Genomic DNA, 24,603 nt, shown 5'->3' on the forward strand with positions numbered 1-24,603 from the left:
TTTGAGTTTTCCCAGATTGTTTTCTGGGCTAACCACTCGTGGTGCCTGGTAAGGTCTACATTAGGGCCGACCCTTCTGTTCCCCTGAAAGATGTAGTCTTGGACAGTTCTTGGGCTGTACAATGGAGAAAAGATAGAAAAGCAGGCAGGAAAGAGGAGAATGAGGGGAAGAAAAAACATGAACTTTAAGTTCTCACTGGTTTGAGAAGCACAGTGGATTGGGAAGAACCTAAAAAGGGATTTTAAAATTTATTGCTAGGGGATTTCCTGTCCCCTTCATAATATTGAGTAATGCTAGTTTGAGTTGTTTTAAAATTTTTCTTGGTTGTGGGGACTGTGTTCATTTAAGCACAATATTACTCTGAAATTGATTTATGAGGGTCACAGGTTTATGAGCCTTGAACAGCTATTGCCTTCATCTTATTAGCAGTGGAAGGCTGCGTGTGGACCTTCCCAGCGCATCTCGAATGTGAGAGCCAACCAGGCTTTAATAGGTGAGCAATGAGCTGCAGCACATCCGCTGAAATCTACCAGGGGAAATGGTGTCAGGAAATGGAATCGAGTCTTTGGAACAATTGTCTTGTTAAGTACAAATGTTCCTACTTCAAAACTTCCTTCAAAGCTCTAAGGACAAGGAAAACACACAATTTCACTTTCATGCCACCTGGTGGTAGAAACTAACAGTTCATAGGCCTGCACTTGGGCTCTGGCTTAAGGTCTGGGAGGAGTATATAAAGAGCATTGCTTATTTCATATGTAGGAATTTTTCTCTCTCAATCCCCCTACCTGTATTAGGTCCCCCTCTGCTTTCCCCACCAATAGGCTGTTCTCTACGTAAGCTACAAGGATATATGTACAATGTGGGGAGTATAGCTGATCGTTTATAATAACGATCAATGGGATATAATCTTTAAAAATGGTGAATCACTGTGTTGTACACCTGAAACATAACACATTGCACATCAGTTATGCCTCAGTTTAAAAAAAGAAAGAGCATTGTTCTCTTCTGGGCTAAGGAGACAGAAATCCACTACAGGGCACTGACAAAATCTACATCATAGTTAATCCACTTTCTGTGCTTCTAGCTCTGAATTAGACACCATAGTTAACTCTTGCTCTAAAAGTCTACATTCTAAAAGTTGAGTAGGGTGAGGAAAATGGCATTAACTGAGAACTACTGCTTTATATGCATCCTCTATTTTTAAAATCCTTACCAGATTTTAGTACCATCACGTATGTGGTGATATGTGGTGGTATTAACAGTATTTCCATTTTACAAATGAGGAAAGACTCAGAGATCTTTAATGATCTGCTTAAGTTGAAATTATCATAGTAGACATTGGGGAGGAGCAGGGAATGGGCTATTTGGACTTTCTTGGTGGCCCAGTGGTAAAGAGTGTGCCTGCTAATGCAAAGGACATGGGTTTGGTCCCTGGTCCGGGAAGATCCCATATGCCACAGAGCAACTAAGCCCATGCATCAGAACTACTGAGCCCACGCTCCAGAGTCTGACAGTTGTAACTACTGAAGCCCATAAGCCCTAGAGCCTGAGCTCCGCAACGAGCAAAGACATCATAATGAGAAGCCCATGCACCGCAACTGAAGAGTAGCCACCACTTGCCGCAACTAGAGAAAGCCCACATGCAGCAACAAAGACCCAGCATAGCGAAAAACAAAAAAATTTAAAAATCTACTTCCCTTAAAAAAAGGAATGGGATATTTAATGATAGGGTAAAAGCTGTAAACAATGGTGTCTTCGAGGAGAGGCTTTTTTAAGCACTTGTGTTTAAAAAAAGAAATTAATTGTATGTACCTCTTGACTCTCTGAATTATTTTAGCTTGACAGTGTAGGAGTGATATAAATACACGAAAATGAGACAACACAACTGTTACGACATCCTTCTTTCCAAGTGAGGAGGGAGGTGTATCTATCAGTAGATTCTCATTTCTGAGGATGGGTGTCATAACACATCAGCTCTGTGCGTTCTGTATACACAACATGTGTTTATTTTTTCTCCCACTTCTTTTTGGTTCTGAATCTGCTTTTATGTGAACATGTGATCATTTTAGTTAGTCAAAATAATCATTCAAAATTTATAGTTGTGCAGGGTTCTGCTGTACACAATAGTGCCTGCACTCAACAGTATATTCCTGTGCACTTAAAAATATGTTCAGAGGGTAGATCTCAGGGGGTAAGTGTTCTTACCACAAAACAAAGAACAAAAGGACAGAAGGAAATGTATGGAGGTGATGGACATGTTTGTTACCTGGGTTGTGGTGATGGTAACACAAGTGGACATGTATGTCCTAACACTGTGTGTACATTAATCGTGTGAAGTTTTTTGCGTACTAGTTATATATACCTCAAGAAGGCTAGATGGATGGATGCATAAATTATTTTTCTCTCTAAACAATTGAGCAAGTCCATAGCAAGGTATCAGGCATGCAATTCACAGGATACATTTGACATGAAAAGTTATAATAATCCCAGTTTTTCCCTCTTGTTCTTATATATAGCCAAGCTATTGTAGTTTGATTCTGGAAGTCCTAGACTTGAATCCTGCCCTGAACAGTTAACTGTGCAATCTTTTAATCCATTAATGACGCCAACTCTCTGAGTTTCTGTTTCCTCATCTGTAAATTGAGGGTAATAATACTTAACTCTCAGGAGTGTCACTGCTATTAATTCATAAAACATGAGAAAACATTTAGCACAATGTAAGTAAGGTACATAGTAAAATATTTGTGTTTCCCAACTAGTGTTTTTTGTTATTATAATTTATGATTTTTATTATTTTACAACTATTGTATTGGTGAAAGAAAGTAGTCTATATATACAAAAGTATGAGTCACTCAGTCATGTCCGACTCTGTATGACCCCATGAATGTAGCCTGCCAGGCCCCTCTGTCCATGGGATTTCCCAGGCAGGGAATACTGGAGTGGGTTGCCATTCCCTTCTCCAGAGGATCTTCCTGACCCAGGGATCAAACCTGGTTCTCCTGCACTGCAGGCAGATTCTTTACTGTCTGTAATACAAAATATCCTCCCTATAGTTTTCCAACACCCCCCTGCATATTCCAGTAAACAGAGGGGAAGAAAAGTAGATAAGAGATCCAGTGCAAACAGAGTGTCCTGAGGTGACCACTGCAATGGTGAGAGGCTGCGAGGAGAGGAATTAAACATGTCCTTCTGTCATTTTGACTGACTGGGATCACAGATTTTCAATTCTCTCTCCAGCTTGAGAACCTTCTTCCCACTGGGGAAGTTTAGAACAGAGGAAAGATGATGCTATTCTCAGAAATTCCTCTCAGAAAAGGACTTGCATTTAGGGGAAAGTATTTTGCTGGGTGAGGCATTGAGATGCCTGGTTTGGCAGCATTACTCTGTGCAAACCCTGGGTTGCCACTGGATTCTGGAGGGAGAGAAGAAACAGACAGAGGGACAAGACAGAAGCCAGCCTGCTCTGACAGCTCCTAGTGATATCTTTCCTCTCACACAATCTTCAGTACATTCTCAAAAAAAAAAAAAAAAAAAAAAGGTGGGGGGAAGGAAGGAAGGAAAAAATCACCCCAAATCTAGAAATGATTGCCTGGGGCTTCCTGGTGGCACTAGTGGTAAAGAAAACACCTACCAATGTAGGAGACATAAGAGATGGGGGTCTGACCCCTGGGTTGGGAAGATCCCCTGGAAGAGGGTAAGGCAACCCACTCGTGTATGCTTGCCTGGAGAAGCCCCCAAAAACAAAAGGGCAGAAGAAAATGTGTGGAGGTGATGGACAGAGAGGCCTGGCAGGCTACGATCCAAGGGATCGCAAAGTGTACCATATGACTGAAGCGACTTAATACACACTCACATGCCTGGGGCAAAGGGGAAGAGTACTCTTGAAGTCAGCATCCAGGATTCATGGACAAGTGGAGAGGCAGGAGGAAGTAAGCCATTCACAGCCATTATGAGAGTCAGTTTCATAATCTCAGGCTATACATTGGCTGTTTGAGTACAATTTAACCAGAGTGCTTACAAGAGGTAGCTTCCTGGTTGCATTCATTCATTCAACAATATTTACTAGGGGCCTACAAAGAGCAGGAAGGCTGGGGTCATCTATGCCTCAAGAAACCAAGGAAAGAAGTACAGGCCTGACTCTGAATGCAGGGGAAAGGAGGGGAGGGAGGTGCAAGCTGATCACAGCTGGGGCAGCAAGGAGACTTCCTTGAGTACTATCTCCCCAGAGGCTCTAAAACCATTCTCCAGCTGATGTAGGTAGAATCATATATGCTAAAAATCAATCTCTTAAGACAGTATGTGATGTGATAATTTTTAAGTCCATGGTGAAAGGAGCTTGAGGATGGAGAGCATTGTAAAAAGGTGGAAAATGTGCGGCATTGGGTTACTGGAATGTTCTAGCATCTAAAAGGATGCCATGCCATACCATCTGTCGTATCCAACTCTTGCGACCCCATGGACTGTAGCCAGCCAGGCTTCTCCATTCATGGGATTTCCCAGGCAAGAATACTGGAGTGGGTTTCCATTTCCTTCTCCTGGGTATCTTCCCAACCCAGGGATTGAACCTGTGTCTCGGCATTGCAGACAGATTCTTTACTGCTGAGCCACCAGGGAAGCCCATACGAAGAGCTCAGAGTAGCAGTAGAGAGTGAGTGAAGTCCCTAGTCATGTCTGAGTCTTTGTGACACCATGGACTGTAGCCTGCCAGGCTCCTCCATCCATGGGATTTTCCAGGCAAGAGTAATGGAATGGGTTGCCATTTAGTATTTTGGCCATGTTGCATAGCATGTGGAATCTTAGTTCCCTAATCCAGGATAGAACCCACAAATTCTGCATTGGAAGCTCGAGTCTTAACCATTGGACCACCAGGATATTATCATGAAACTCTTTTTAAAACCAGGTTTACAAGGTTTATATTGTCATTTTTTCTGTTCCCTCTTCTATAGCTACACTAACTTTATTGATATTTTCAAATGTTGCCAGATCTTTCCCACCTTAAGACATTTGTAATCTCTTTCTTCTTCTGCCTGGAAAACTCTTTCCTAGATCTTTGCCTGGCTTGCTCCTTGACTAAGTTCAGGATTCCTATCAAGGGTCCATTCATTATCCTTTTCTCTCACCCTTATTTGTTGTTGTCCAGAGCCTCTCTCACTCCCTGGAAATGTATTATTTGTTCATTTATGATCATCTAGTTTCCCAGTGGACTGTAAGCTCCATTCAGGCAGAGACTCTATCTTATCCATTGCTTTGTCCTCAGAATATATGGTGTGTTTTCAGTAAGCACTTTAAATAACCTACTGAACGTGTGTGTGTGTGTGTGTGTACAGAAACTACAGAAGAAACTACACAATAAATGGAAGGTTCTGGCAAGCACTGGAGGATGGGATGCTTTGGGCAGGTATGAGGCACTCCAGAATGCCATCAACATCATTCACGTGGCAATTATACTCTCATTATGTGTTGCTGGAACCAAAGTCCCATGACCAGAACAAACGAACACAGATAACTGTGAGTTAAACACTGTTCTGCACTCTTTCATATATACTATCTCATTTAGTTCTCACCCCAACAAGACTGACCTTTTTTCCATCTAGGCCAGATGAAGAAGGAGAGACCTAAAAAGGTAAAATCACTTAACCAGATTCATTCAAGAAAGTGGTAAAGCCAGGATTTGAACCCAAGTTTTACAACTTTGAACCTATTGTTTTTCCTCCTATTGCTTCATTTTCCATTTGTTGACATATAGTTGACTTAATTCTATTAGTTTCAGGAGTACAACATAGTGATTCAATATTTTTATACATCACATACACCATGCAATGTTATTATATTATGGACGATATTCTCGTGTTGTTTTGGCATTGCTACCAAAGTTAGGAAAGCTCATTAGGATGAAAGAGGAGGAGAGAAAGAGAATGAAGAGGAATCCCAGCTTGAGAGGCTTCAACCCATTTCTGCATAAATCTACCCCTGTTGCTCCAGCATGTATTAAGTAGTCAGTCTTTTAAATGAATTGTTGATAAGGTTCATTTAGAAAATAGTACATGCATTCTCCCACTTTTACTGATGATGAAGAGGAAAAGTTAAAATTTTACATAACCTCCTGCTCGTTCTGCCTATGTAACTCAGCTTGCTCCTTGCAAAGTCTGGATCACATAGGTCATATTGTTTCAGAAAGTGGGGACTTAACAATACTAGTAACTGGAGCTTATCTCACTCGCCCTTGTCCTGCTGTTTGCAATTGCTAGCTCCTGCAAACCTACTTAATCATGCCTGTCCATGTAAAGGTCAGGCATCCCCCTTCCCGTCTTGACTGCTGTTCCCAAGCTCATGAAACCCCTTGGTTTAAACCAGCCTATTAGCAGCTAGTGTTACCCACTATAGTCTGTCTATAAAAACTCTGTAACCCCTTTGTCTGGGGCTCAGAGCTTGAAGTGTTAACTCCTCTGGGCCCGCCAATGTAATAAACCTGAGTTCTCCAACTCTTCGAGTGTGGTGTTTGGTTTCTTGATTACTGGTTTCTGCGACATTTCTGGAGGCCCCAGTGAGATTCCAACCATGCCGGTCCCCTGAGACGTCAGACTGGTGGCTTGGCCAGGCTGGAGAGAAGGAACCCTGAGACGAGGAGTCATGCCACCTGATGGTATTCTGGGTTCTCTTTCAGACCAGTGTTCTGACTTTCCAGACGGCCAAGCCCCGACTGGACTCATTGGAGGGACGGAACAACTCACCAGGAATGGCCACAGGATCAGGTAAGGCCACGGGGCTAGTCTCTAGTCAGGTCCTACCCCAACGGGTAGAAGAGACTGATCACCTCCTTGGAGCTCCCAGAAAGGGAGAATCATATAGGGAGAACTGGGGACTCAGGAGAAAGGAGGCATTGTGACTGATAACCTCCTTGGAGCTCCTGGGAAGGGAGCAACAGTTAAGGAGCCCTGGGGACTCTGGAGAAGGGAGGCATTGTGATAGCCTCTGAATGACTGCGAGTGTGTAATTGCTGATTGAACAGAGTGAGAGAAATTTTTCTTTTTGGAACTGCAAAACCAATTCTTTTTGCATATGCAATTAAAAACAACTAGTTTGTTAAAAGGCCTGCCTAGGGAAAGGCTTGAAGTTAACCCTTTACATGTCCTTGAAATACACAGCCCACTTTGCCTGAGACCTCAGCTTTGGGCAAATTAGAACTTAAAGCAAAGGAAAAAAAAGAGGGGTCAAAAAGATTTTTAAATCTCAAAAAGAAAACTATAAGATCTCTGTCTCTATGTATGTATGTTTGCGTATGCCTTTTGTTTTTTCTGATAATATTGTTAAAGTTGTAAATAAGTTTTAATTTTATTGGCCTAAAAAAGTAACCGCTTACAAATCAAACAATTCCAAATACAAGAAAAATTAACCTAAATAAATTTCAGATTCATGTGAACTGGGAAATATTCAATATTAAGTATCTAGTATTAATGTTTGTTTGCTAATCTAGTAAGGAAAGTAGGATGTTGTTTTTAATAAAAAGAGGTGTAAAAATAAAATTACATTTTATAAAGGGAAAAGAAAGTAGGTCTGACCTACAGGTGGCTGTTACAAAAAGTTATTAGAAGGTTTGTGGAAAGTGACCCTGAAGAAAAAGTTTTGGTTAAGATGGACAAAGTTTAAAATAAATTAAGTTTACCTAAATGAGTTTAAAGTAAGTTGGTGTAAAAACTTAAATTCAATCTTTCTCTCTGTTAAGAGGTCATATTTTCTTCAGATGTTAAACTGCCTTTAATATTAGATTTAAGTTTCTTTACCTCTTAATTGATCTGTTCTATATTTACCTTTGAAATCTTTTGTTAACTTTGACTAAGTAAATAACTATTATCTCACAATGACTTATATGCTCCTACCTGATTGAGTGTTATAAATCCTTTTGGTATTTATCAACAAAACTTCCTAAATAACTTGACTTCTAGTTATCTTTGGGATGCTTCAGAGGGCCCCTGGAACATCCCAGAGAGCTGTTAAGCTACCTGGGTTCATTGGACATGTTGAATTACATGAGAAGTAGTGTTGAAGGGGTGAAAAATCTTTTCAGGTTATACTGTATGGTTGATGTTACTAATATAGATGTCCTAAAATTATGTGAAATTCATATAGATCTGATATGCCCTGATAAAATATGGTCAATTATAATTCTAGTTATCATATTAAAGTGTTATGACCAAGTTTCTTTGTCAATTGCAATAGAATCAGATTTTAAACAGTCCTTCTATGGTTTTACTCTCATGCCTTTAGAAGAATATTGCTAGTTCTTCAATATTTATGGAAAAGACTTTCTAAGATTAAGCAGATAAACAAATTTTGTTATTAACAGTAAGCTGGTACCAGACTGGAATTTGGTCTTCTCTCTGTTTAGAGAACAAAGTTTTCTTAGAATGCAGCTTTTGATAACAGATTATGAGTTTGTCTTTAAGTGATTTATATTTGTTTTTAAAATCTTTTTGTTACTTTGGTAAAGTAAATAAAACATTATTTCAAATTATGGTACATGTAGACAAAGCTCATTTTGTTTCTACAAAAAAATAACCCCTCATGGTTAGACCTTTGTTATCCTGAAGTCCTTAAAACATGGCAATAGTCTGCTCCTAAATCAGGAAATTAAAAATGGATAAACAACAGCTAAAAATCAAAGAGCCAGGGCTATGGGAAATCCAAGACAGCTGCTTGGCTTTTCCTGGCTCCCTGACAGACCTCATTTTTTATTTGATGGGTTAAAGCCTTCCCTGGCTACAGTTTTAATGCCCTCACAATGAGTTCTCCAAAAAAAAAAAAAAAGAAGAAGAAAAAGAAAAAAATTATGTTTCACTGAATATTAAGTTCTAGTTTTGTTAATTAAGGTCTGTGCTTACTAAAACTCACTTCTGAGATAGTTCCTTATTATATTGCTGAAAGGTTTAATTAAGTTATTAAAAAGGACACTCTAAAATTGTTTCTAAAGCTTATCTCAGTAACCAATCTTTGGATAAAGGTCAGATGCTCCATGATGTATAACCAGGAGATTAACACTTGGCTATAATCATTTAACTGAGTCAGATGACCTGGGGTATACCGAGCTATACCCAATGAAAGTTCTTGACTTAAATTCTTGCTTATGACATTACTAATAACTGCTAGCTATATTATTTTCTATATAGTTTGTTTCAGAAGATTATTTCTTTCGTTACCAAATGTGTGACTGAGCCTGTGATAAAATGGTGATATGCAGTTCCATATGAGATCAATGATTGTAATAATGTATGGATGTGAGAGCTGGACTATAAAGAAAGCTGAGTGCTGAAGAATTGATGCTTTTGAACTCTGGTGTTGGAGAAGACTCTTGAGAGTCCCTTGGACTGCAAGGAGATCCAACCAGTCCATCCTAAAGGAGATCAGTCCTGGGTGTTCATTGGAAGGACTGATGTTGAAGCTGGAACTCCAATACTTTGGCCACCTGATGCAAAGAACTGACTCATTAGAAAAGATCCTGATGCTGGGAAAAATTGAAGGCAGCAGGAGAAGGGGATGACAGAGGATGAGATGGTTGGATGGCATCACCAACTCAATGGACATGAGTTTGAGTAAACTCCGGGAGTTGGTGATATACAGGGAGGCCTGGCGTGCTGCAGTCCATGGGGTTGCAAAGAGTCAGATATGACTGAGCGACTGAACTGAGCTGAACTGAACTCTAGATATGGGAAGAAGCAACAAGAGGAATTATTTTCCTGGACCAAGAGGCTAGTAAGACAGCTATGGTCCAGAGAGTTTTGCTACTTACAAGGCCTGGTGTAGTGACAGCATATGGAGTGGCCTGTCAATGGAATCTTTGTTAGACCTGGGAATGAGGCTTCCCAGCGCCGCGGGACACAATGACCATGAAATGCCCCCCAAACATGGTCAAATATGTGGCTATGAAGGGGCCCTACTGACTGAAAGTTGGCCTGTGCCAGCTGCCTCTACAAAGATTAAATCGTGACCGCTACAAGATGATGACCTTCAAGAACCCCTTGAAAGGAGTTGAGGGTAGAGACAAAAAATAAGGCACTCTGTGCTCTGGAAAAAAAATAGAAAAACAGGCCTTCGGATAGTCAGTTTTCAGGTAAAGATTTTTGTGAGTCCAGATTCTTACTTTAAGTTCCGTTTTTCTTTTTCAAAGTGCTTATAGTAAGGAGCTCACCACATTGCCTAAGAAATTTGGTGAAGCAAAATGAACGAGTGGAAGAATTTCTGCTCATTGATGGTGTCTATCGCTTTCTCTACAGAGCTAAGAGGTGCTAATTCCTCCTCTCTGGGATGATTCACTTGCGGTTTTGGTCTTTCTACCTCAGAACAAGCAAATGGACGAGGTGACCTCGAAGGTTACCCCATACGCCCTCAAGATCTGTGCTCAGATGATAAATCAAAACAAAGATAGTGGAGGCTTTCATTTGGGCTCCTTTTCTCTGGCCACCATAATTAGTTCTGTCCTCTTAAGCCAGGCAGATGCCAGGTTTTGGAGCATTCTTATTTGTGGAATACTAGAGTTGGCTGCCCGTGAAAAAGATACAGACAGACAGAAAGGAGAAGACAAGATGAAGGGCAACTTTGAACACTTATGAACACAACTCAAATGTTGGTGATGCAAACACAATGATTATGTAACTTCATATTTCACAGCCTAGCTGTCTTTCCCACCTCACAGGAGGCCTATGCATTTCTGAAGGAAAAAATGGAGGAATATGGTTTTCTTTGTGTCAGAAGTCCCAGGAGCTATATGCATTATTCTGTTGCAAATAGACCATCATATTAGAATATTATGCATTGCGATGCCTGCCATGAGTCAGCTGAGCTGTCTTTCATTTCAAAAATGTGTTCTTGCTCCCCATCTTCTTTCACCTGTCTCTTGATTTTCACAAGATTTCAGCTATATTCATTTCGATATATGGCAAAACCAATACAATATTGTAAAGTTAAAAATTAAAAAAAAAAAAAAAGAAAACCATACACTCATTTCCACTGCTTTCTCCAGCTAAACTCATATCTTGATTATGGGAAATCCCCACCCTGGATATTCAGATTCATTTCTATAACTTTTTTGCTTCTTTCAAGTTACTTGCAAAGGTGTGGTTGGCTGTGGCGCCAAGTAACTCCCCATCAGTTTGATGAATTTTGATTGACAAACATTCTTCCAGTCTTTTGCCCTAATCTATTACTGACAATGCTCTCATCTTTATACACTATCTCAAATCCTTATTTTTTTCCCTAAAATTTGAATCCCAATGAATCCCAAAGTGGGTGATATATATTTGAAAAAATAAGAAAGCATCCCAGCCACAGTAGCGGGGGTTATATAAATTATGATACACAGGCTCAAAGTCATATATGCACTTTCATTCATTTACTTTGTTGTTCAGTTGCTCAGTTATGCCAGACTATCTGCGACCCCATGGACTACATCACGCCAGGCTTCCCTGTCCTTCGCTATCTCCTAGAGTTTGCTCAAGGCCGTTTACTTAACAATTATTTATTGAATCTAGGTGCCAAACCCTGTACACATTGCTAGAGCAAAGGCAAAAGAAACTGTCTCTTGGTGGAAATAGTCTAGTAGATAGGGAAAAGCAGCAAGCAAGCAAGCAAGCAAAAAAAAAAAAAAAAAAAGGGTAGTAGTTATAAAATAACTACTACAGTAAGTGTTAAAATAGAAGTGAGACCAGACCTTGTAGTAACCAAAATACCCGTCAGCAGATGGATGGATAAAAAATATGGTACGTGTATACAATGGAATATTACTCAACCATAAAAAAGAACAAAGTAATGCTATTTGCAGCAACATGGATGGATCTACAGGTGATTATACTAAGTGAAATCAGTCAGGGAAAGACAAATATATGATATCACTCATGCACAATCTAATGTTTTAAAAAATGATACAAATGAACTTATTTACCAAACAGAAACAGATTGACAGATATCCAAAACAAATGCATGGTTACCAAAGGGGAAACGTGTCGGGCAGAGGGATAAATCAGGACCTTGGGATGAATGTAAACACAGTACTATATATAAGATGGATAACCAATAAGGAGATCAACCAGTCAATCCTAAGGGAAATCAACCCTGAATATTCGTTGGAAGGACGGATGCTAAAGCTGAAGCTCCAACACTTTGGCCACCCAATATGAAGAGCCAACTCATTGGAAAAGACCCTGATGCTGGGAGAGGTTGAGGGCAGATGGATAAGGGGGCAATAGAGGATGAGATGGTTGGATGGCATAACTGACTCAGTGGACGTGAGGCTGAGCAAACTCCGGGAGACAGTGAAGGACAGAGACGCCTGGCATGTTGCGGTCCATCGGGTTGCAAAGGGTCGGACATGACTTAGTGACTAAACAACAGCAACAGATGAGGTATAGCACAGGGAACGCTACTCCATGTTCTGTGATAACCTATATGAGAAAGGGGCTTCCCTGGTGGCTCAGACAGTAAAGAATCTGCCTGCAGTGCAGGGAGACCTGGGTTTGATCCCTGGGTCAGGAAGATCCCCTGGAGAAGGGAATGGCAACCCACTCCAGTATTCTTGCCTGGGAAATCCCATGGATAGAGGGGCCTTGGAGGCTACAGTCCATGGGGTCGCAAAGAGTTGGATAGGACTGAGTGATATTTTATCTTATCTGATAGGAGAGAAGAGTCTAAAAATGAATGGATATATGTATATGTATAACTGAATCATGTTGCTGTACCTCTGAAACTAGCAACATTTAAATCAACTATGCTCCAATAAAATTAAAATAAAAAAATAAAATATAGGTGAAAATAGTATGCTTTACAAGAATAGAGGAGGGAGCAATCAATTCAGTTAGAAAACTACAATGACTAGAAAACTAGGCATTATAGAAGCTCATGTAGCTCTAGGAAAGAGTTTAATGATATAATGTATAGTGAATAAATAAACTTGAATTAATGCTATGGACACACATATGGGTGAGTAGGGGAAGGTGAAGGCAATGAGGGAAGATGAAATCAGTGGGTTAAAGTGGTAGATTTCTAGTGGTAGGGTTATGTTTTGCTTTGCTTTCTCTTTAATTTTTTGTAATAAATGACAATTTGGTAGTGGTTTAGTCGCTAAGTCATGTCTGACCCTTGTGATCCTATGGAGTGTAGCCTGGTAGGCTCCTCTGTCCATGGGATTTCCCAGGCAAGAATATCGGAGTGGGTTGCCATTTCTTTCTCCAGGGGACCTTCCCAATCCAGGGATCGAGTCTGGGTTTCCTGCACTGCAGGCAGATTCTTTACCAACTGAGCTACCAGGGAATGGAGCCCTGTGTGAAGCATCGCTTTCTAAAATGGATCTTGTCTAAATAAGAGGTGGCACAAAAACAAATTCACAGACTTCCTGTAATAGGCATGTGAATCTGATATGTGGGTCCATCTTAGTGTCACTGAAAAGGCCCCATGTGAGAACTACAGCAACTATTTTCTCCTTATATTAGCTGGCGTATGTTGTCATTAGGCAGGAAGTCAGCTGTAGAATCAATAATTCTCTGGATAAAAGGCATTAACTGCTCAACCATGGTTAATGTGAGGGATTTAATGACTAATGTGATAAATTTATGGATGATGCTAATATTTGCCCAGTTTTCTGGAGGTAGGATTAGCATTTGAATTATAGTTTAATTTATATTAATATATATTTTTATGTATAATGCCATACATTTTATTTGATGATTTATTCCTCTTTTCTTGGGACAATTTAAAAGTATCCTAGGTTAGGAAATAGTTTGCTTTTTTGGTAGCTAGCATTTTGAGCCTGGATTGTGGATCATTTGAGTATTATCCTTGGTTCCTCACGAATAATATGTTAATATTAACTCTGATTTCTTCCTGCTCAAATTGTACTATTTATTATTAAAAATCCATATCAAGCTGCACTCCAGTGAAATCTTTTCTGTCAACAACAAATTCTAAGTGGGAGCTCTTTTTCCTTATTTAATTCCTATTTCTTTAAATATAGGTTAATAATTAATTGTTTCTTAATATCTAAATATTTATATGTACTAGTCTTCACCACTATACCTAATTATAAATTTCTTAAGGTGAGGTAATTTTATTTCATATCACTTACCCTTAGTACCTAGCTTAGGGCTAAAAGAATATAAAGAGCTTAAAAATGCTTATTTTATTTAAAAAAAAGAGTGATTTATACTTTCATAACACACACATACATATCTATTACTTTCAGCTCTAGTGGACACAGCTTTCAAAAATCCTCTTGTATAGTGATATGTGCAATTGAACTTTTAATTTCCCAAAGTGGAATTTAATATCCACATACACACAACCGGCCAGATTCCTTGCAAAACCATCAGTTACTTCCAAAACATAGTGGTTCCTGCTGGTTTTATACTAAATTTTATCCTAGTCCAGGACAACTTGCTGCAACATCTATAACTGGGTGAACTACAGAGGCTACTCAAGGTCAAGCCTAATTATCCACATTTGCACCCACCTGTGTGCTGTGCTCAGAGACTCTTTGTGACCCCATAGACTCTAGTCCATCAGCCTTCCCTGTCCATGGAGTCTCCCAGGCAAGAATACTGGAGTGGATAACCATTTCTTTCTCCAGGGGAATCTTCCTGACCCAGGGATTGAACACATGTCTCCTGCATTGGCAGGCAGATTCTTTACCACTGCCCCATAGGGGAAGCCTGGCAGATGTGAAAGTCTTTAAGATGAGCATTTGTTCATTAATGGAGGGGCATGCTGTTCTCTGCAGAATTCGGCAAAACTCCAGCTGAAATATAAGGGTATTCATTTTAAAGTCAAGTTCCCAGGTCATTAAGCACTTTGAGAATCGATAGTCTCTGTAGTGGAGAAGGCAATGGCACCCCACTCCAGTATTCTTGCCTGGAAAATCCCATGGATGGAGGAGCCTGGTAGGCTGCCGTCCATGGGGTCACTGAGAGTCGGACATGACTGAGCAACTTCACTTTCACTTTTCACTTTCATGTGTTGGAGAAGGAAATGGCAACCCACTCCAGTGTTCTTGCCTGGAGAATCCCAGGGACGGGGGAGCCTGGTGGGCTGCCGTCTATGGGGTCGCACAGAGTCGGACACCACTGAAGCGACTTAGCAGCAGCAGCAGCAGTCTCTGTAGTAAGAGAGAATTTGCATCCAGGTGAGCTCCAATCTGGCTCTGTTCCTACAAGCTGTGTGACCTTTCGCAGTTCCCTTTCCCTTGTGGAGCCTCAGGTCATGCTCCTGCTCAGTCACTCAGTCTGTCAGACTGTTTGTGACCCTATGGACTATAACCTACCAGGCTCCTCTGTTCATGGATTTTTCCAAGCAAGAATACCAGAGTGGCTTGCCATTTCTTCTTCCAGGGGATCATCCCAACCCACGTCTTCTGTGTCTCCTGAATTGTAGATGGATTCTTTACTACTGAGCTATCAGGGAAGCCCCTGCAGAGCCTCAGACCCCTGCCTAGAACACAAAGTTGTTTTACTAATGGATCACTAAGTACTGTCTTTGCTCAGACTATGATTCACTATTACTTAGCTGAATACCTAGACCTAATTTTTATTGTGCACTTATTATGTGTGAGGCAATGCATTTTTATGGGTTTGCACTATGTATCAGGCTGAAACTGCGTTTAACCACAATGAAGATATATTTGCTAAAACATATGTGCTTGCCCTGTCTGAAAGCTACTGACCAGCCAGTATCTTGTTCTCTCTTCAAAATCTAAAATAAGTTGGATGCTCCTTTAATGCAGCCATTTTCCAGTCACTAAGCAAGTCATTCATCCTTAAACAGTGTTCAGTGGAGCAGCTGATACTCCTTCCAAAGGTTAGGTTTTAAAGGTGTTTATTCTAAGTGGATTTAAGAAAATGAGCTCACACAAGCTTTTTAAATTTTTTTTTCTGAAGTGGACATCAGTCTATGATTTAGTTGCTATTTAAAAAATTATAATGTGTTAGTTCTCTATGATACACTTTACTTGATACCCACTGTGGTAGCCTGTCTCCACGATGATAGCCATCAATACCTTTTGTCCCTGTACCCACTTCCCTTGAAAGGGAAGGTCTGCTCCTCTTCTTGCTTGAATCTGGGCTGGTTCATAACTACTCTGACCAACACAATGTAGAGCAAGTGGTGCCATGTGACTTCTGAGTCTAGGTCATATGAAGCTTTTCTACTTCCACCTGAGGCCTTTGGAATGCTCACTTCGGGGAGGCCAGCTGCCATGTAAGAAGCCCAGCCGCTCTTAGACCACAATGCTGTGGAGAAGCCCAAGCTAGCCTTGTGGAGAAGTTTCATGCAGAGATGACCAATCAGGTCTCCACTGGTCCAGCCAGTGCAGCCTGAGCACCAGTAAGGACGTCTTCAGACAACTCCACTTCAGCCAGAATCTGACTGCAAGTATACAAGGACTCAAGCGAGTACTGCCCAGCTGAGGCTAGAACTACCAATGCATGAGAGAGAAGAGTAAATTATTACTTTAAGCCACTACATCACTCTAGATAAATACAGTCAGCTCAAGAGACCATAGTGGATAGAAATGTATTCCTTACATGCCCTACATGCATTTGATTCTACTAGAGGGTTCAGATTAGGGGCAGCCCAGAATTTCCTCTTATTTTATTTTATTTTTTGTGCTAGTTAAATGTTGGTAGAGTAGAGCATCCAAGCACACTTAGAGTGCAGAATCAAGAGTCAAAAGGTCTATGGAGACCAAACTCAAATATACCGAGAGAAAGAAAGACATTGTGTCTGGGACCTCAGGTTCCAAATTAGTGCATGTGGCTGGAAATTAAGCGAACAAAATACCAAGACAGAGAATCTAAAATGGATTAGGAAGGCCATTAACCAGAAGTCATAAACCTCATAAACTAGCATGGAAGAATGCCTGGATGAGAGGATGATGGAAGAGAGAAAGCAATTATGCTTTGTGTGTAGGTAGAACCCCTTAGGTAACTGACAATCTGAGTTCACAGGCCCCTTCAGCTTAATTGCAGTGTCTAATTGTGAGAGTGTGTGCATGTACATATGTGGGGGTGTGAGAGACCTGAAAAGGAAGAAACTCATTGGGCTTTCTGCCCTGGAAGCAATAGATTTATGGGTGAGTGATTAGTTTCCTCTGGTGTCTCCCTGGAAGAGACTGCCATACAGGCTGCTGGGATGCCCTGCTAGGAGTCTTTGTCTGAAATCTTGAGAAGTCAGTGGACGTGATAATGGATATCTTTAAGTCTAATAAAAGAGGGACTGTCCTAAGGAATGTTAGAGCATGAGAAAAGATACTGATTCCTAGGATTTGAGAACGGTCAGACACATGTTATTTAACACAGCTCTAAAGGAAAATGTACACAGAGTGGGCAGAATGGATTTTAAATGATAAACTTCTCCTCTCAATAGGAGATCCTCTATGGGCGTGCATGTGTACTAAGTCACTTCAGTCGTATCTGACTCTCTGGGACCCCATAGACCGTAGCCCACCAGGCTCTTCTGTCCATGGGATTCTCCAGGCAAGAAGACTGGAATGGGTTTCCATTTCCTTCTCCAGCAGATCCTTTATAGGTGATATCAAATAATTGTTACGCTGCTTGAAATGAGCTTTTGAGAGGACTGTTTTCCAGAACTTCTTTCTTAGATATATAACAATGATGTGATATTGATTTTAGATACTTAACAGGATAAGCTCAGTGAAAAGACCAGGCATGAACCAAGGAGAGCCTGAACACCACCGTTCACTGAAGAAGTGCTCTGGAGGGGTATTATGGCCTGAGAGGTAGGGCAGAATGGCATTATTCCAAAAGTAACATGTAAGTTTCCTTTCTAACTTGTAATAGGTTTTTATCTCAAATGGCATTATAAAGAATCATTAGTTTTATTGAGCAGCCTTCAGTAAACAGTCTGTACATATTATGGAGCCAAACAGTGGTATTAATAGGCCTAAAAGAAGAAGAAAGAGAATGAAGATTTGGTGTTAGCTTCCTTTTGGCTCCTTCATTATAAATTTAACAAATCTGAGTCAGTGGGGTTCAAGCAAATGCCTTAATAACAATATTGTGGAAAATCTTTTCTTGAGACATGGGACTTTTGGATGGTTCTTTGTTTATCATATGGCTAACTGGATTTGCTAGAATACAGCTTCTGCATTCTTGACACCCTATTCAATCAGTCAAGCGTCTATTGAGTACCACCTGAAAGCCTAGTGCTTTAAGTGCCATAAAGCAATAGTTCTGAGATTAGTAGAATTGGTAGAATTCTGTAAGTCGTGAGTATGAGTGTGAAAGTCACTCATTCGTGTCGGGCTCTTTGCAACCCCACGGACTACACAGTCCATGGAATTCTCCAGGCCAGAATACTGGAGTGGGTAGCCTTTCCCTTCTCCAGGGGATCTTCCCAACCCAGGGATTGAACCCAGGTCTCTCGCATTGCAGATGGATTCTTCACCAGCTGAGCCACAGGGAAGCCCCCAAAGTAGGGAAACTATCATTAAAGTTGACAAGTGTTTTTATTTGCCGAGAAAGCAGATATAAAACAACTGCTACCTGTCCTCATAATTATTCTTCACTGCAGCCTGGAAGGAACTTTACTCAGACTCTCAAGTAGAAGTCACCGTACTATGTAGTACCTAAAATTCATATAAAACATATTCCCACCTGCCTAATCATTTTCTCCTGATGTGTCAGCTTAATTCTCAATTGGACAGTGACTGAAGCTGATGTCCCCTGCAAGACAGTACCAAATGACTTTCCTAAGATATTTTAGATTGATCATTACACAGCAATTCAGTCTTTAATTCTAGACTGTAACCGTCAATGTATGTTTACACAATTTTATAGAAAGTTTCTTAATCTACTATGTAAGGTTTTCAATAAAAAAATAAAAATAAAAAAACATAGAACCCTTTGTCAGTTGAAATCTTATTTAGGAAGGCCCGCCTCTGAAATATATCAAAGTGAGCTGTCTGAAACAGACCGCTAGATTCCCCTCCCCATCTTCCCAAGGCCATAGGAGCACCTCCACATAACTCCCAGGACCACACAGAGCAGTTGTGAACAGTTACTAATCTAAGAGAGCTAGAGATTCGTAGAACGTCTAGGTCAGAAGATCTCTTAGAGATGATCACAAATGACAGAATGCTAAATGAGGTGAGACAGAGAAAAGCAAATATTGTATGATATTACTTTTAGGTGGAATCTGTAAAAGGGTACAAATGAACTTGTCTACAAAATTGAAGTAGAAAATATAGATAAAACAAACTTGTGGTTACTGGAGGGAAGGGGAGAAGGGATAATACTGGGAGACTGGGATTGACATGTACACGCTACTATATACAAAACAGATCATTAATAAGGGCCTATTGTATACCACTGGGAATTCTACTCAGTATTCAATAGTGGCCTATATGGGAAAGAATCTAAAGAAACGTGGTCATACGCATATGCATAACTAATTGACTTTGCTGTACACCCGAGACTAACACCACATTGTAAAGCAACTGTACTCCAACTACTTTTTTAAAAAATGACAGAATAGCAGAGCAATAAGAGTTTTGGAGCTCAACTGGTTTGCCCCCCTCCATTCACAAATAACAAAACTGAGGCCCAGAAAGTTTGCAAAATCCCAGGACCCTTCACCATCCACGCCACCAGTGTCACGCACATTGCTACTTAGTGGCAGACACAGGGTTAAAAATTAGGACTGTTGCTCTATGTCAAACATTCTTATTTGCAACTCTTTTGGAGGCACTATGTACAGGGAAAGTGGTAGGATCATTTGGAAAGGAATTATTTAAAGTAGAGACACGATCTAGCCAAGAAGAGGAAGTTTGAGACAGGCAGAACAAGAATGGATAAATGGATCCTATACCTTACTAGTTCGTCTTACGGACAAAACAGGGAGCAATTGAATCACTGTCTATAAGAGGCTTCCAATTTATTTAGATAAAAAAGAGGTTAAAAAAAGAATCTCTATGACTTCTGTAAATGTTCTGAGAAGACTGATCCAAGTGATAAGAAGTTTACAAAAATATTGATTGATAAATTGAAAGTTACACAAATGAGTGACAAAAAATTGCTGCTCCATAATCACAGAGGTTACAGATGAAAGTTAGACCCTCAGCCAACAACAATCGCACTTATAAAAGCTTGTTTACTTTCCCTAGTAAAATTTTCATACACTTTGGGAGCGGGTGCTCGTTGCTTTGCAGGATACAGAGCTGAGCTGGGGCACAGCTGGCCCATCCATCAGATTGAATATTACAGTGTGAGCACCACCAACATGGGCAACCCATGAACACAGATAAATCATTCTTGGGAGCGTGTGGTATAGGCAGCTGGATGTACCAATATTGTTTTTTATCCAACTTGAACTCACAGAGCTCAGTACATGTAAATTCTCTCTTCCCTATCCTCCCTTCATTCCTTTTCTTTTTCTTTCATAATTCAACTTATTTCAACATATGAGAAATAAGTTGTATATGTGTGTTTAGATTAACTAGATAGAAACTCCATATTTCCCCCTAATCTTTAGTAACCATTTGGATTCATATTTCTATCACATTTAAGAGAATGGCATACTCATGTCTATAAAAGTCATCCATTAGCAAACAGTTCTAATCTAGAAAGCACAACTGAGAAAGCGGAAATGGACTTTCTAACTGTGCCAATTCATTTATTTTTCTTCTGTTAAAACCCACTAACACAACACTGTAAAGCAATTATACTCCATTAAAAAAACACTATATTAAGGGGAATTTTTCAAAGAGGAAAAAATTCCTTCTCATCTTTGCATTAGAACTGCTCGCATTTGTCCATGTTTGCATTCAGTCTGTGTTTACATTCTTAGGTATTTCTAAAATAATTGAAATCTTGATGTGTCATATAATTTTGCTTTCTATTTTGATCACTTTGCATAATGTAAGCATCTGTCTATGTGGCTACCTAGTCTCCTTATCAGGGTAAACAAAGCCAGCACATGTGATGGGGAGGTAGAAGGACATGAAAACTAGTAATCTTGGTTGGAACCAAGATTCTTTGAATCTCACTATATCAAACACTGGACTTCCTTGGTAACTCAGTAATACGGATCTGCCTGCCAATGCAGGAAACATGGGTTTTATCCCTGGGTCAGGAAGATTCCCTGGAGAAGGAAATGGCAACCCACTCCAGAATTCTTGCTGGGAGAATCCCATGGACAGAGGAGCCTGGTGGGCCACAGTCCATGGGGTTGCAAAGAGTAGGGCATGACTTTGTGACTAAACAACAAAACTACAACATATCAAACAGTGAGGAAATGCAAATGTTGCTGATTTCAAACTTTTTTTTTAAATTGCCCACCTGAATAAAGGGAGAATTTGAGCCCATTACATGGGTAATTTAACCAAAATGTAATGTTTTCTTTTAAAGGAAAATGACTGCATTAACCGTCAGTTTGAGAAATACAACTTGTATGATATCCCTCTTAGAATACTGGAATCACTTGCTTTTTATTAACCTAGCTTTTTGATACAGTGCATTGTTTTTAAAAATGAAGCACTAACCTAATCCTCTTTAAATCACTTCCTATGATGGGTTCTTGAAACCTTTGTGTTGTTTTATATACTTTAAAATGCCAGACAGAGTTAAAGGGTATTATTTAAATACAGCATATTTGTGAATAGACAAATGTCGATTCATTTCTTAAGGGTAGGGATTTTTGTCTGGTTCATTTCTCGTCTTCACAATTTCCAGCACAAGGATATACAAATAGTATATGATCCATAAAAGTTCACTGAACTAAATTGATCTTAGCTTCAAAATAATCAGTTACCAGGAGACATATCTACCTGATAAAACTAAGCCTATTTGCAACCTAAGTTTTCAGGAGTCATTTAGGGCATGCGCCATTCAGCTTCATTGGTGGAAATATATACACTCAAATCTGAAAAATCTATTACCTTGAGTAATTTTGCCATTTCAGTCACGGATTAAATCAATTAACTGATTTCTGACTCCACAAGGATTTGGATCACTTGGCCTTTTATATTCTGTCACTTTGTTTAAATTCAGTTTGAGTTTCTGCATATTCGTTTACTTTATAGAGAGTGTATATTATATAATACCCAGTTCAGAAAAGAATTCCAAATTAAACCCAGGGCCCTGATGTATCCCCTCAGAGGACTGACTTCCTCATAACTCCATCACCATCTGTTTTCGTATATTTGTGTGGTTACCTGATTATAGCATCTTCCCCTGAGTCTGTGATGGCCATGGGAGCAGGCGCTTCATTCTTGTGTATTATTTTATCCCTAGAGTTTGGTACAGTCTCTGGTCCATGGTGCATATTCAAGAAAGGCAGTTGAACAGATTACTGAAATCCAAAGGAAAGCAGAATTGGAGCTGAGTTTTGAAGACAGGTGAAAGAACTGAGACACCAGCAGGATGAGGAAAGGACACCAGGTAGGATGATGGCTTGCACTGGGGTTCAGGTAGGGGTAGAAAGATTAGGGGTGATCCCTAAGGAATCATGCTTAATCATCAGGGGCCTCTGAGTCTTAGGACCAGGTATGTACATACCAGGAGTTCTTTCTGAAAACAGGTTGGGGTTTTTATCTGACTTGATTTCTGAAACCATCAAGAAGTCCAAAAATACTGAGTAGGCATGGATACGGGAGGCTTGTGTTCTTAGACACAGGCAGTTAGGCTGTCTTTGCCGTGTAAGAGCGAATTTCCGTGATGCACACAAATAGGCAGTGTTTCTGAAAGTGGCCAGTTACTGGGTGCTGTGGTTCCCTCCCCTGGAAAAAGAAAAAGTTTAACCATTTGCCCAATAGCACAAGGGACTTCCCTGGCTCGTAAAGCCACTGTGGCTCTGCCTGCAATGCGTGAGACTCAGGTTCAATCCCTGGCTCAGGAAGATCCCCTGGAGAAGGGAATGGCTACCCACTCCAGTATTCTTGCCTGGAGAATTCCATGACAGATGACCTGGTGGGCTACAGTCCATGGGGTCACAAGAGTTGAACATGACTGAGCCACTAACACTTTCACTTTTCAATAGCATGACTTCCACCTGGGTAAATTTTTTCACTTTCCCAAAAGTAAAAACCTAAGATCATACAAATTCAATAGTCAGTAAGATAGGCAGGTAAGGCATTTCCCACTGGTTTATAAAGTTCTGTGTCCACCATGGACATATTAGATGTTTGGAAAATATGTAGCCATTTCAACCTAAGGCAATTTGATTGCTGTGCTTTTTAATCCTGGCCTGGTGAGGGAATAATCATATCCTGTGCTTCTCAACTTCTCTGAGGTGATGTCAGAACAAATGGAAGGTTCTAGAATGTTCCTCAGGTCCTCCTTTATCTTCTCTCTCCCTTTCTCTTGCAATTCTGTATTCCATCTCCTTTATTACCCAGAGTTTTTATCTGTTTCACCATATGTCCTTGGATATGTGATATCCAGTGTCCCAAATTTGTGTACTTATTTTGTACATAGGAAGTTCAGTATTTACTTCTTCCCAAAGTTTTATTTAAAGAAGGTGTGTATTTGGTTGCTCAGTTGTGTCCTTCTCGGTGACCCCATGGACTGTAGCTCACCAGGCTCCTCTGTCTATGGATTTCTCCAGGCAAGAACACTGAAGCCAGTTGCCATTTCCTTCTCCAGGGAGTCTTCCCTACCGTAAGTCTGCTGCGTTGCAGGTGGATACATTACCACTAGCACCACCTAGGAAGTCCTCCAAGACTGTGGCTGCTCCCAAGTGTCCCACTGGGTTGTAGGCCTGTATATTTTGCATGTGTTATGTTTGGGTGATTTTTATCTGAGATTCTCTTCAGCTACTGAGGAGAGTAAAATGACAGCAAGTTGGATATATTTTGAATACCTTATTTTTGATATATTTTTAATACATCATCTTTTATTTTGATTGTAGCTTTGACAGAAATACATTTTGTAAATCCCCACCTCTCCAGGGAAGACAAGTCAAAAAAGAGGAAAACACATCTTGAAAAAGCATCCAAAATGCATAGACGGCCTTATCATTCTGAGATGGCCAGTCCAGCCCACTACTCCTTCTTTGTCAGATTTCTGTTAAAGCTATTAAGAATGGATTCAGTGGACTTCACTTCCTGTCTGTCTTCCTAGAGATGTAAACTCCGGTAGCATCAGAACCATATGAATAGGGACTACATGTACTGATAAGCAATCATCACTGGGGTTAAAAAGAAAAAAGGATGATAAGGTCTAGGACTATCTCGGGCAAAGACATTAAGATTTATTTCCAGTGTTATCTGGAGAGTTTTGCTAGCCATGCAAAGCTTCTTCTGGGAGAGTAAAGGGAGGCGAAAAGCATAAGGACAGATTATATTCTTTGCAAACATTTATTAATCAAAACAGGAAACTGATTGCACAATTGAAACACAGTCACAGAATCAATTTTAAATGGGGGGAAAAGGCACAGAAAACATGGACCTTTTGAGAATTAAAAGGAAGAAATTCTTACCTAAGATTAAAAAAATAATCTTTACCAGAGATCAAAATAAAGAGAGGCTATGAAAGAGAGGAATTGTGAGGAGATTGCTTTTACAAATGATTTGGGATTGAAATAATTTATACGCTTATAGTCTGCCATTGAACG

The 24,603-nt window shown here is 40.1% G+C and overlaps 1 protein-coding gene across 5 annotated transcripts in view; it reads right to left on the bottom strand.

The window, feature by feature from the left end:
- The window catches only part of LINGO2 (leucine rich repeat and Ig domain containing 2), a 1,449,181-nt gene that overhangs the window by 38,032 nt on the left and 1,386,546 nt on the right, over positions 1 to 24,603 (bottom strand). The window lies entirely within an intron of this gene.

The sequence above is a fragment of the Bos mutus genome, chromosome 8 (assembly GCF_027580195.1).
Source record: "Bos mutus isolate GX-2022 chromosome 8, NWIPB_WYAK_1.1, whole genome shotgun sequence".
Classification (NCBI taxonomy): Eukaryota; Metazoa; Chordata; class Mammalia; order Artiodactyla; family Bovidae; genus Bos; species Bos mutus.